At 34.8% G+C, this 14,271-nt stretch overlaps 1 protein-coding gene across 4 annotated transcripts in view; it reads right to left on the bottom strand.

The window, feature by feature from the left end:
* JAK2 (Janus kinase 2) overlaps nucleotides 1–14,271 on the bottom strand; it is a 114,310-nt gene that overhangs the window by 68,976 nt on the left and 31,063 nt on the right. The gene's annotated exons all lie outside the window — the stretch shown is intronic.

Below are 14,271 nucleotides of genomic sequence, written 5' to 3'. Positions count from 1 at the left end.
TCCCTCTACCTGTGTCTCTGCCTCTCTCTCTCTCTAATGAATAAATAAAATCTATAAGTAAATAAATAAACAATCAAACCATGAAGCCAACTAGGAAGGAAATGTGAAAAGAATAAAACACCGGGCAAACTTAAGCATCTGAATCAATATCCAGAATCATCTACCTACCACCAAACATATTATTTGTAAATCAATGTAATCCTAATTGCTACGGTATAGTATTAAGAATAGTCTGAATGTCAGATCAAAGAATTTAAGGGGCATCCAACTGGCTCAGTCGGTAGAACATGCAACTTTTAATCTCAGGGTCCTGAGTTCAAGCCCCACATTGGGCATGGAGCCTACTTAAAAATAAATCAGATCAAATAATTTAAACTTTATCTTACAGTCAATGATGAATTAAGAAGTTGAAATGAAACCAGTTAGAAAGCTACTACCATAGTCTAGGTAGTAGTAAGATCCTGAACTGAAACCACAACAGTTGAATGACGAATGGTAATATAACAGCAAGAATCCATGCAATCTGGTAACTAACAGAATACAGAGAAGCTGGGAGTCCAGTTATGGGATGAAGAAGTCACAAGAATAAAAGGCATAGCACAGGGAATATAGTCAGTGATATTGTGATAGTGTACAATAGTGTAATAGTGTTGAAGGTCAGACCTGTGATGAGCACAGCATAAGGTATAAGAGATGCTAAATCACTATGCGGTACACCTGATACTAATGCAACACTGTGTCAACTACATTCAAATTTTTAAAAAGTGTTTTTAAAGCCAGAAATAAAAGATGGTGGGAGGATTCCAGGTTTGAGAGATCTATAATACCATTAATGGAAATAAGGAAATGAAGACTCTGCCCTTTGACAATGAAACAGAAGGAGAATAAGGACTGCTGCTTTACACATTTTTGTTCAGAAATGGAAGTAGGGCAATTCACCAGATCTAGCTAGCATCTAAAACATGAAATTGACATTTGAAAGACCTAAAAATCTGACAAGCTTTCCCACAGATGTACTCATTTATAACATGAGCAGAGTCATATAAAGGGAAAAGCAGAAAATAATAGCAAGTACACACATACAGCAATTACCGAGTGCCAAGCACTATACCAAGTACAGACATTAAAGGGGGTAAAAACGATGATTAAGTGAAGTGCAAGGTGAAATTCACCTGTATCTAACTTCAAGGACCTTACTATACTAGAGAAAATACTAGAGTTAATATTTAGTTCTTCGTATAACAGGGGACTTCCAGTGAGTAGAGAAACAAGAAACAGGCAGTTGTTAAAACCACAAGATTTTTTTTTAACTTTAATTTTTATTTTTATTCATGACAGACACAGAGAGAGAAAGAGGCAGAGACACAGGCAGAGAAAGATGCAGGCTCCACGCAGGGAGCCCAACATGGGACTCGATCCCGGATCTCCAGGATCATGCCCTGGGCCGAAGGCAGCACCAAACTGCTGGGCCACCAGGGCTGCCCAGAACCACAAGATTTTTAAAGTTCACCTGCAACTGGATACAGAAATTTAAATAACTGAAATTTGTTTTCAAAAATACAAAATTTAAAAAAATTTCTTGTAATTATCACAGTCTCTTTTTTACCTAATTATAGGAAGTCATGTAAAATGAACTCTTAGCCATTAAGGGGCAAATCTGCAAAAATTTCGTCAATTTGTTGTCGATCCTAGCTTTCCTTCTGAACTTTTTTCTGCTGAAATGTGTCTTTTAGAAGATCTTTCAGTGAGGCCTTAGTGATTTTTAAGTTGTAGCCTTTATTTGAAAAAAAAATTTTTACCACTATATTGAGATACAATTGACAAAACTGTAAGATACTTAGAGTATACAACATGATGATATACATTGTTCACATTGTGAAATGATTACCCATCATTGAGTCAGCACTTCCGTCACTTCCCGAAACTACTTTTTTCCAATGAGGACGTTTAACTTCTATTCTCTTAGAAAATATCAATTATACAATATAATGTTCACAACTATAGTCATCATATTAGATCTTCAAAACTTATCTACCTTATAAGCAAGAAATCTGTAGCCTTTAATCAATTTCCCCCAAATCCCAGCCCCCAGCAAGACTTTTCTACCATCTGTTTTAGAGTTAGTTTTTTTTTAATTGCAAATGTAAGTGGTACCATACAATATTTATCATTCCAACTGCTTCACTTGCCCCTGAGGTTTTTCCATGCTGTTGCAAATAATACGTATTCCTTTTTAAAGGCTGAATAATATTCCTGTGTGTGTGTGTGTGTGTGTGTGTGTGTGTGTGTGTGTGTACACACACACATATTTACTCCTTCCTGATCTGGATGCTTTTGATATCCTATACAAACCCATACAATAACAATTACAAACTCCAGAACAAACTATCCTAAAAAACACTGAAGACATTGGCAAGTGAACAAAAGCAGACAGCAACTGGAGGAGATGTGACCCTTGACAGAAAGAAAAACACTTAATGAAGACTGCCCTTTGATAATGAAATGGAAGGAGAATAAAGACTGCTGCTTTACACATTTTTGAATGAGGTCCACATTTATCCATCTTTTATTCTGAGGGAACTAAAAAGTCTCTGTAGTGCCCAAGTGATTAGTGGAAAAGAGGACAGAGCTCTTATTTAAAAGACTGTAGTCTTACTGGCTGGAAGAATCAAGGAAAAAACTTTGGAGATGCTAAACAGATAGAAATTGAAGGCAGACTCCTGGGAAAAAAGCGAGAATCAAGAGGCTGACTCTTGAACTCTCATGTATAGGATGAAAATCTAAAAAGTCCAGGGAGAGGCATTACCTGGAAATCTAAAAGATGTAAGAGATTTCATTAGCTACCTGGTGCTGGAGAATCCGTTTGGGTGCAGAAGGAACTGGTAAATACCTCAGGCTTTTCACTGCAACTCCAGAAAAGCCACATTTGAGGAATAAGAGCCACATATCAAAAAGAAGGGCAAACTGGACTAGATAGTTCTAACAAAGCCTAACACCAAGCCTTCACAGGATATCAAGGTGAACCACCTGCTAGAACAAACTTTACACTTTGAAGAAAGACTAAAATCCACACTATCCAGAGTTTATACAAGATATCCACAAGACACAACAACCAACTGAAACTTAATATAAAAGAAACAAGTGGGATCCCTGGGTGGCGCAGCGGTTTGGCGCCTGCCTTTGGCCCAGGGCGCGATCCTGGAGACCCGGGATCGAATCCCACATCAGGCTCCTGGTGCATGGAGCCTGCTTCTCCCTCTGCCTGTGACTCTGCCTCTCTCTCTCTCTCTCTGTGACTATCATAAATAAATAAAAATTAAAAAAAAAAAAAAGAAACGTGATGTAGAGTCAAGAGATAAAATATGTAGAAATGGACTGATAGCAAACTCAATTGGAATTTATTTTATAAAATATGTTTATATAATATACATGTAAAAGAATCTACATTAAAAGATAAATGGATGAAGACATAGAAACCATATGACCTCTACAATATTGGGCAATCTTACACATGTGAACAAGACAGAAGAAATATTTGGAAAAATATTCACTAAATTTTTTTCTAAATTTGAGAACTTCAAACCACGAATACAAATAGTTCGTGTAGCCCCAATTCATAAAAATCCATAGCTAGTCATATCATAATCAAATTACTAAAAATCAAAGTGAAAATCTTAAAGGTAGCCACATACATACAGGAGAGCCAAGATAAGACTTAACAACTGACATCTCTTCAGATATAATGGAGGCTGGAAGACTACAATAGGCTGCTGGGAAGGAAAAGGAGCTGTTTATCCCTAAAATTCTATAGTCCACAAAAATAGCCTTTAAAATTCAGGCTAAACAGGGGATCCCTGGGTGGCGCAGTGGTTTAGCGCCTGCCTTTGGCCCAGGGCACAATCCTAGAGACCCGGGATCGAGTCCCACATCGGGCTCCCGGTGCATGGAGCCTGCTTCTCCCTCTGCCTATGTTTCTGCCTCTCTCTCTCTCTCTGTGACTATCATAAATAAATAAAATTTTTAAAAAAAGATTTAAAATTCAGGCTAAACAAATGCATTTTAAGATAAATGGATGCTGAGAGAAAAGACCTCACAAAAAAAAATAGAAAAAAACTTTAAGAAATGCTAAAAAAAAAAAAAAAAAAAAACAATTCTCTGGATTACAGATGCAAATCAGATTTGTAGAATGGAATGAAGAACTCAAAAAATAGTAAATATGTAGGTAACTATAACATTCTATTTTTCTTTCCTTAAATTCTTTGAGACAATTAACAATTGTTTTTAAAAGCATATTAACAATGTACAGTGAAATTCATAATATATGAAAAAGAGGACAAAAGTTAAAAGGATAGAAAAGAGTAAAATAAAAAGTATATGTGAATAAAGTCAGGGCTTGGAAAAGTAAGAAACAGTGCTATCAGCAAAATCAGAAACTTCAAAGAACTGACGAAAAATTAAAAGTAGACAGGAACAGATGACAGTCAGCAGAATGGAAGAAATAAAAAAACTCTAAAATACACACAGAGGGATGCCTGGGTGGCTCAGTGCATGATCCCAGTCCGGGGATCAAGTCCTGCATCGGGCTCCCAGTGAGGAGCCTGCTTCTCCCTCTGCCTGTGTCTCTCATGAATAAATAAATAAAAATCTTTTAAAATAAAAATAAAAAGTAATAATAAAACAAAATACACAAAATAAGGCATTAACAAGCATTAAAAATAGTTGTCTGCAAACATGCAAACACATACAAAAAGCATAAATATGCCATGATAATAAAGGATCATCATATATTGGGGGTAAAGGAAGAAAGCATAAAAGAGGGCAAAAATGATCAGCAAAACCGCTGACTCCAGAAGAAACAAAGATAATACAGGAAAGAGAGTGTTTTTAAAAATTCTCCTTGGCATCCTCAGAGAGATTCAGAATATTTTGAAAACATAAAGCATCATTAGAGGATCATTAAAAAGTAGAGAACTACAAAATAATAAGAACAATTCAATGAAAACACAGAATACAACTGAAGAGATCAAATAATTTGGAAGACAAATTCAAGACAAATTCTCGGTTTCCTAGATTAAGAGAGAGAAATATGGGCAGAAAACTAAAAAATAGGGGGTAATAATCTAGGAAGTCTAACTCTGAGAGCTCTAGATGAGAAAAAGAGAATATAGACAAGAAAAAAACATTTAAAAATAAAAGAAGAAATTTCATTGGTGTTAAAGATGCCTAGGTTCACAGTAAAAGAATCTTCTGAGAGGAGAAAAGTTAAGTTTTAAAAAGACTTACTTACACAGATAAAAATACAGTCAAAACACCAAATATAACACAGAAACTCTAAAAGAGTTCAAATTTTAACTCTTAAGTACTCAGAGCTTCCACCTATACATGTAAAATATAGCTGATGAAAACACTAAGATTGGTCTATCTTTAAACTCATGAACTCTAAGTGGAAATAGACCTTTAGTGCTGCTCATCTATAATCTTTTATTTCCTTATACCAACTACTCTCCCATTTTCCTAAACAACTATCTCACACCTTACCTTTTCTCCTCTATCACCAGAACTGCCACTCCAACTCTTTCCACTTCCTATATCTCACTGAAAAATTAAACCAAAAGAGAACACTAACACATCCTTTTCAAATCACCTGAAATATTCCTAAAAGTAAACCCACATGTGACACCATAAAGCAATTGTCAACAAATACTAAAGGAATATATTCAAAATATGAACAATGAAGCAAATCAACTATTTTTTCTATTTAAGACTCATAATGTTGACTTAATGTTGTATACACTATGATTAGTTTATGTGATTCTTAAAAAACTGAAGAAATAACACTGAGATCACATAAAAATGACTGACTTTTATGTCTGTTTATTCTCTAAATCAACAGTCTTCACAATTTGATGAAAATTCATTAAGAAGTACATTTAATTGCAAAATAAGACATATGATACTCAGTAATATTCAATATTCTGTAAATTCATGCTATTCTCAATAACTTCAACCAAAAAGAAAAAATATATTGAAAAATACAATGTTCTGCATGTGAATTGATGGCACTTAAATTAAAAATTTCTTATGGAAACTATGAACACTGATAAAAGTATCATAACATGCACTTATTGTACAGTATGTTCTCTTAACACAATGTGATTAAATTAAAAATCAGGGCAGCCCCGGTGGCACAGCGGTTTAGCGCCGCCTGCGGCCTGGGGCGTGATCCTGGAGACCCTGGATCGAGTTCCATGTCAGGCTCTCTGTATGGTGCCTGCTTCTCCCTCTGCCTGTGTCTCTGCCTCCCTCTCTGTCTCCATGAATAAATAAATAAAATCTTTAAAAAATAATAATAATTAATTAATTAAAAATCAGTAAGATAAAAATGATTAGAAAATCCCCAGATATATTCAGAAATTTAGTGACATACTTTTATTTTTTTAAAGATTTATTTATTTATTTGAGAGAGGGCAGGGGAGGGGCAGAGGGAGAGAGAGAATATCAAGCAGACTCCTCACTGAACACAGAGGATGCAAGGCTTGATCTCATGACCCTGAGATCATGACCTGAGTTAAAACCGAGAGTCAGATGCTTAACCAACTGAGTCACCCAGGTGCCCCAGCAACATACTTTTAAATAACAACAGTGCAAAAAAGAAATCAGAAAATATTTTAAGTTAAATGATAAAAATATGAAAGAAATGCAGAAGTGTTTATTTACTAGGATATTTAGTCTTAAATTTTTATGTGAGAAAAGAAATAAAGACTAAACAAAATTACAGGATGAGTTTTCATACCAAGAAACTAGGAAAAGAACAACAAATTAAGCTAAGGGCCATAAGGAAAAATATTTAAGAGCAGAAACCAGTGAGGAAAAAAGAAAAAAACAAAGTTGGCTTTTAAAAAGCATTAATAAAATTGATAAAACACTAAAAATAACTGATTTTTTAAAAAGAGAAAACATAAATGACCAATACAAAGAACTAGAAAGTAAACATCATTACCAGAGCTCCCAATATTAAAAATATGTTAATATAGAAATATCCTCCAATAAATTTGAAACTTTTGAGAAAATGAATGTTTTCTGAAAAACACAACTTATCAAAACAAAGGAAGAAAAGTTTAAGGTTAAACTTGTCTCCTCTCAGAAAATTCCTTATCAAAACAAAGATAATTTCAAAATTTTAATATTTACTAAAATATTGAATATAGAACTTAAAACTTTTCCACAAAGAAAATTCAATGCCCACTGACTTGTGAATTTCTCCAAACATCGGCAAGAAAAAAAATAAAGAACTTACACAAATTATTTCAGTAAACAGAAATTAGAAAACACTTCTCCACATATTTTAACAGTACAAACATATGCCAAAATAAGGTTGTGACAAAAAAATTATATGTAAATATCTCTAATAAACAAATATGAAAAAAATAATAAAATACTAGCAAGTTGAATCTAGTAATATTTTAAAAGACTAACAAATCTGGACTGGGTTCATGTGTCACAGAAATACAAAGTTATTTTAACATTCAAAAATCAATCAACAGAATTTAACAATTAGAACATATGAGAAAAGTAATATATGACCACTTCAATAAATGTAGAAACTGACTCCAATAAAATTCAACAATGGTTTGTGATTAGAAACTCTCAGCTAAACTAGCTATAAAAGCAAACTTCTTCATTCTGATAAAAACTATGAAAGATCTTGAATTAAAATACTTAGTGGTAAAATACTGATCTCATTCTTCTTGAATTAAAAAAATTAGTAAGTATGTCTAAAATCATGATTTCCACTCAACATTTTAGTGGACATCCTGGTCAGCACAACAAAGCAAGAAAAGGAAATAAAAGGTATAATAATTAGGAGAAAGTAAAAATGTCATAGTCACAGATGGTATGACTATACATGTAGAAAAATTTAATAATTACTAAGTGAATTTAGCAAGAATAGTACACACAAAATCAATATACAAAACTTGATTTCCTTATACCAGAAACAATTTAAAAAGTCAAGATTAAAAACAGTATCCTTAACAATAGTAACAAAGAGTAAATATTGAGGAATAAGTCTATAGAAATACCTGTAAGAATAAAAACTATACAACATTGCTAGAAAAAATAAAGGCCAGACATTGGAAAGCTCTATTATTCAATTATCAACTTCTCTCTAAATTGACCTATAGATTCAACACAGTCTCAATTAAAATCTTAGCAGCTACGGGAATTTACAAATTAATATCTACATGGAAAACAAAGGATTACAAGAGCCAAAACAATCTAGAAGAGCTAAGTTGGAGGATTTACATTACCAGACATCAAGATTCACTATGAAGTCAGAGTAAGTCAGTCAAGTTGGTATTCGTTTAAGTACAGAAAAACAGACCAAAGGAACAAATAAAGTTGAAAAAAATATCCTCACATAAGGTAACCTATCTTAGATGTATCAACTACATTTTGGTGAAGAAATATTGGCCTTTTTAATAAATGTTTCTCAGTCAAATGACTGTTAAATGATAAGGGAGAAAAACCCTGATCTCCAACTTATACCATACAAAGATATAAATTTAAGCTGGATAACCGAACAATATGTAAAAAGTCGTATAAAAAAAAATTCAAGGAAAAAAGGAGTATCATCTTCATGACATCTCTTAAAACAGGATATTAAGAAACTACAATAAATATTTACATATTAGACTTCTTATACACATGTAATAATAGTTTCATGTCACAGGAAGCAAAAAGATATAGGCAAAAAAAACTGTAATACCTAGAAACTTTAATACTCCTGTAGGAATTAACAAAAATAAAAGATTAAAAAAATAAGAATTCAAAAAATAAAAATAAAAAATAAGAATTCTGAAGACTTGAACATCATTAACCAATTAAACATTTACAGCATACTTTACCCAACAAATGTGGAATGTAGATCCTCTTCAAGGGCACATGGAATATTCACTAAGTTGTATCATACGCCTGTCTAGTCTATAAATTAAGGTTAGTGAATTCGAAGAGATTAAATTTGAAAAGCCTGAATTTATGAGGATTATGTTCTTGAAAAGGGTAATATATTGATGAAAGAAATTGAAAACAAAAATAGACGTTTTGTTCATAAGTTGGAAGAATTATTAATGTGAAAATGTACATATTACCCAAAGGAATCTACAGATTCAATGCAATCCTCATCATAATACCAAAGGCATTTTTCACAGAATTAGAACAAAGAATCCTACCAATTTATATGGAACAACAAAAGACCCCCAAATAACCAAAGAAATCTTGAGAAAGAAGAACAAAGCTGGAGGTATCACTTTCCTAGGTTTCACATTACACTACAAAGCTATAATAAAGCAGCATGGTAGTGGTATGAAAACAGACACAAACAGATCAATGGAACAAAACAGAGAGGGATGCCTGGGTGGCTCAGCGGTTGAGCGTCTGCCTTTGGCTCAAGGCGTGATCCCAAAGTCCCGGGACTGAGTCCCACATCAGGCTTCCTGCATGGAGCCTGCTTCTCCCTCTGCCTATGTCTCTGCCTGTCTCATGAATAAATAAATAAAATCTTAAAAAAAAAAAAAAAAAAAAGAATAAAACAGGCCAGAAATAAACCCACACATATAGGGTCAATTAGCCTATGACAAAGAAGGCAAGAATATATAATGGAGAAAGACAGTTTCTTTAATAATTGGTGCTGAGAAAACTAATTAGCTACATGTAAATAAATGAAACTGGACCACTATCTTACACCATATATAAAAATAAATTCAAAATGGGGTAATAACTTGAATGTAAGACCTGAAATCATAAAATAGAAGAAAACACAGGCTGTAAGCTCTTTGTGAAAAAACATTTGCCAGAGAAGACATTCAGACAGCCAACAGGAACATGAAAAGACACAGAACACCACTAGTTATCAGGGAAATGCAAAGCAAAACACATATATTACATCACACCTATGAGACTGGTTATTATCAAAAAGACAAAAAGTAAGTGTTGGTAAGGATGTGGAGAAAAGGGAACCTCTGCACGTTGTTGGTGGGAATGCAAACTGGTATAGTCACTGTTTTCCACAGTGGCTGTTTCAATTTACATATAAATTTAGTAAGTTAAAACAATAAAGTAGAGGGTTCCTTTGCCAACATCTGTTTCTTGTGTTGTTTTTAGCTATTCTGATAGGTAAGGTGATAACCTCATTGTAGTTTTGATTTGCATTTCCCTGATGATAGGTAATGTTGAGCATCTGTTCATCTATTGGCTGTCTGTATGCCTTCTTGGGAGAAATGTCTGTTCATGTCTTCTTCCCATTTTTTAACTGGGTTATTTGATTTTGGGGTGTTGGTTGGTTCTTTACATATTTTGGATACTAACCCCTCATCAGATATTTCATTTGCAAATATCTTCTCCCATTCAGTAGGTTGCCTTTTTGTTTCATTGACTATCTCCCTTGCTGTGCAGAAGCTTTGTATTTTGAGGTAGTCCCAATAGTTTATTTTTATTTCCCTTGCTTCAGGAAACATATATAGAAAAATGCTGCTATGGCTAATGTCAGAAAAATTACAGCTTGTGCTCTTTTCAAGGATTTTTATGGTTTCATTAAAAACATAAAATCCATTTTATGTTTAATCCATTTTCAGTTCACTTTTGTGTATAGTAAAAGCGGTTCAGTTTCATTCTTTTGCATGTAATTGTCCAGTTTTCCCAACACCATCTGTTGAAGACACTTTCCATCGTATTTCTTTCCTCCTTTGTCAGATTAATTGACATATAATTGTGGGTTTATTGTTTATTTCTGGGTTTTCTGTTTTATTCCATTGACCTATATGTCTATTTTCATGCCAGTACCATACTGTTCTCATTACTATGGCTTTCTAGTATAGTTTGAAATCTGGGAGAGGGATACCTCTAGCTTTGTTCTTTTTCAATATTGCTTTGGCTATTCTGTGGTTCCATACAAATTTTAGAATTGTTCCAGTTCTGTGAAAAATGCTGTTGGTTGGGATTGCATTAAATCTACATATTGCTTTGGGTAGTACAGACATTTTAACAATATTTATTCTTCTAATCCAGTAACATGAAATAGCTTTCTCTGCATCATTTCAACTTCTTTCATCAGTGTTTTAGTTTTCAGAGTACAGACCCTTCACCTCTTTGGGTAAGTTTATTTCTGGGTATTTTGCTAGTTTTGGTACAATTGTAAATGGGATTTTTTTTTCTTTTTTTTTAATTTATGATAGAGAGAGAAAGAGAGAGGCAGAGACACAGGCAGAGGAGGAACAGGCTCCATGCAGGGAGCCCGAGGCGAGACTCGATACTGGGACTCCAGGATCGCGCCCTGGGCCAAAGGCAGGCACTAAACCGCTGAGCCACCCAGGGATCCCCGGATTTATTTTTCTTAATTTCACTTACTGCTGCTACATTAGTAGCATATAGAAATAGATTTCTGTACATTGATTTTGTGTCCTGCAACTTTACTGAATTCATTTATCAGTTCTAGTAGTTTTTGGTGACGTCTAGTTTTTGGTGGCATTCCTTACCAATCTGGGTGCCTTTTATTTCTTTATGTTGTTTAACTGCTATGGCTAGGACTTCTAGTGGCTAGGTGTTCCAGTACTATGCTAAATAAGAGTGGTGAGAGTGGACATCCTGGTCTTATTCCTGACCTAAAGGGAAAAACTGTTTTTCACCACTGTAGATGATGTTGGCTGTGAGTTTTTCATAAAAGGCCTTTATTATGTTGAGGTATGTTCCCGCTAGACCTATTTTACAGGAAGTTTTTATCATGAATGAATGTTATACTTTGTCAAATGATTTCTATTGAAATGATCATACAGTTTTTATCCTTTCTCTTACTGAGGTGATGTACCACACGGGCTGTTCTGTAAAAATTTTACCACCCTTGCACCCTGTTTAGACACAGGGTATAATTTTTCCAATGTATTGCTGGACTTGGTTTGCTAATATTTTTTGCATCTATATTCATGAGAGATATTGGCCTATAGTTCTTTTTTATTTATTTATTTATTTATTTGTGATGTCTTTATCTGGTCTTGGAATCAAGGTGATACGGGTCTCACAGAATGAATTTAGTTTTCCTGCCTCTTCTGTTTTTTGGAATAGTGTGACAACAATAGGCATTAACTCTAAATATTTGGCAGAATGTGCCTGTAAAGTCCTCTGGTCCTGGGCATTTTTTCTGGTGTGGGGGGGTGGGGTTAGTTTTTTTATTATGGATTCAATTTCATTGCTGGTAATTAGTCTGTTCAAATTTTCTATTTCTTCCTGCTTTGGTTTTGGTAAGTTATAAGTTTCTAGGAATTTATCCATTTCTCCTAGGTTATCCAATTTATTGGCATATAGGTTTTCATAATATTCCGTTAACAACTGTCTGTATTTCTGTGGTATTGGTTGTTTTGTTTTGGTTTTTTTGGCGGATAAATACAGGTTTAATGATCCATTGTTCTTCACGTAGATGGCTACAGAGACTTTACAATCCCAAGATATACAACCACGCAACACAGACCAATCAGCCAATTCTAAAATAAACTTGGCTTCTTACAACTATCCTGTAAACAATGCAGCCCTTCTTCCACCCAAAATGACCTTCATCTTGCATGAAAAGTTATTATAGGGGAACCAGAAACCTACTTTTGTGGCCAGAAAGTAAAAACCAAAGGAAAAAATAGTAATTTAGAGGTTAGCTGGGGAAAGCAGGATATCTGGTGCCCTTCACTGTGCTGCTTTGCTCTTTGACTCCTACTTTTTTCTCCCTCTTCTTCAGCCCATCCATGTTAGTTCTCAGTAGGTTCCAGTAAGCCTGATAAAGCCTCTAATACCATAGGACATGTGTATCCATCCAAAACTTGTTCACTTCTTTGGAGCTTACCATAGTGCTGATCTTTTTCCCATCAGTAGGTCTTAACAGACACTTGTCTGAGGGCTCAAAGCTCTCTACAGCACCTTTCCTTGGAGTGGGTTTAGTTCAACCATCTTACTTCTTCAGGGTGATGAACACACTGTCCAACGACCCACACTTCTGGAAAAGTCTAGTCAGCTCCATCAGGAACTGCTCACGCTCCAGCAGCACCACTGTGGTACTGCTAGCTCACTTATGTCAGTATCTTCTCCACTACTTTCAGGTTTTTTTTCTTTATTGATATTTTTTGCCATTTACTTGTGTCTTGGTGTAGACTTCCTTGGGTTGAATTGGAGGAGTGGGGGGGGGGGGTCTCTGTGCCTCCTGGATCTGGATACCTGTTTCCCTCCTCCAAGTAGGGAAGTTTAATAAGCAAGTTCATAGCAATACAAGCCTAACTCAAGAAGCAAGAAAAATATCAAATAACTTAACCATAAACCTAAGGGAGCTAGTAAAAGAACAAACAAAACCTAAACCCAGCATAAGATAACAAAGATTACAGCAGAAATAAATTATACAGAAAGTAAAAAAATAGAACAGATCAATGAAACCAGGGCTGATTCTTTAAAAGGTCAACAAAATCAATAAACTATCTCAGAAAACAGGGATTAAATACATTTCAAAAACCACGGAAATACAAGCAACCTTTAAAAGAACTATTCAGGGGATCCCTGGGTGGCTCAGCGGTTTAGTGCCTGCCTTCGGCCCAGGGCGCAATCCTGGAGACCCGGGATCGAGTCCCACGTCAGGCTCCCAGCATGGAACCTGCTTCTCCCTCCTCCTGTGTCTCTGCCTCTCTCTATGTCTATCATAAATAAATAAATAAATCTTAAAAAAATAAATAAAAGAACTATTCAGTATTTGATGCAAAAATACACTAACTTCTCACTAAAGCAGGAATAATGACATATCTTTGGTGACTTCAAGATGAGTGACTGCACACCACAGGTTCTTGCCCCAGATCTCAAAGAGCTAACTAGAAGGAGGCATTCTGCTTCCTCAATAGTGCCTTAACATTTTAAAGGCACTGCTAACTATGAAAGAGAAGGTCTTTTACTTCCAGCCATCCCAGGGCTATTTGTACACACTGTTACTTCTGGAATACTTTAAGGACCTTTGTTCCTCTACACTAAAATTGTGTTCCCCAACAGATCTGTCAATAAAAAAAAAAAAAAAAAAACTGATATCTACTTATACTCACTCACCTGCCATTTCTCTTTTTCCAATTTGTAACTACATTCTGGAAAGTGACATTATCAAATGAGCTCTCTCAAACTTCAACACTAGTGATGGGCTAGGCACTATTCCAGATGCTAAGGATATAGCAGTTGACATAACAGAGGGTTTGCTTCCTTGTCTCT

This window comes from Canis lupus, chromosome 1 (genome assembly GCF_011100685.1).
Source record: "Canis lupus familiaris isolate Mischka breed German Shepherd chromosome 1, alternate assembly UU_Cfam_GSD_1.0, whole genome shotgun sequence".
Taxonomy (NCBI): Eukaryota; Metazoa; Chordata; class Mammalia; order Carnivora; family Canidae; genus Canis; species Canis lupus.
This window is presented reverse-complemented; position numbering and strand designations above follow the sequence as displayed.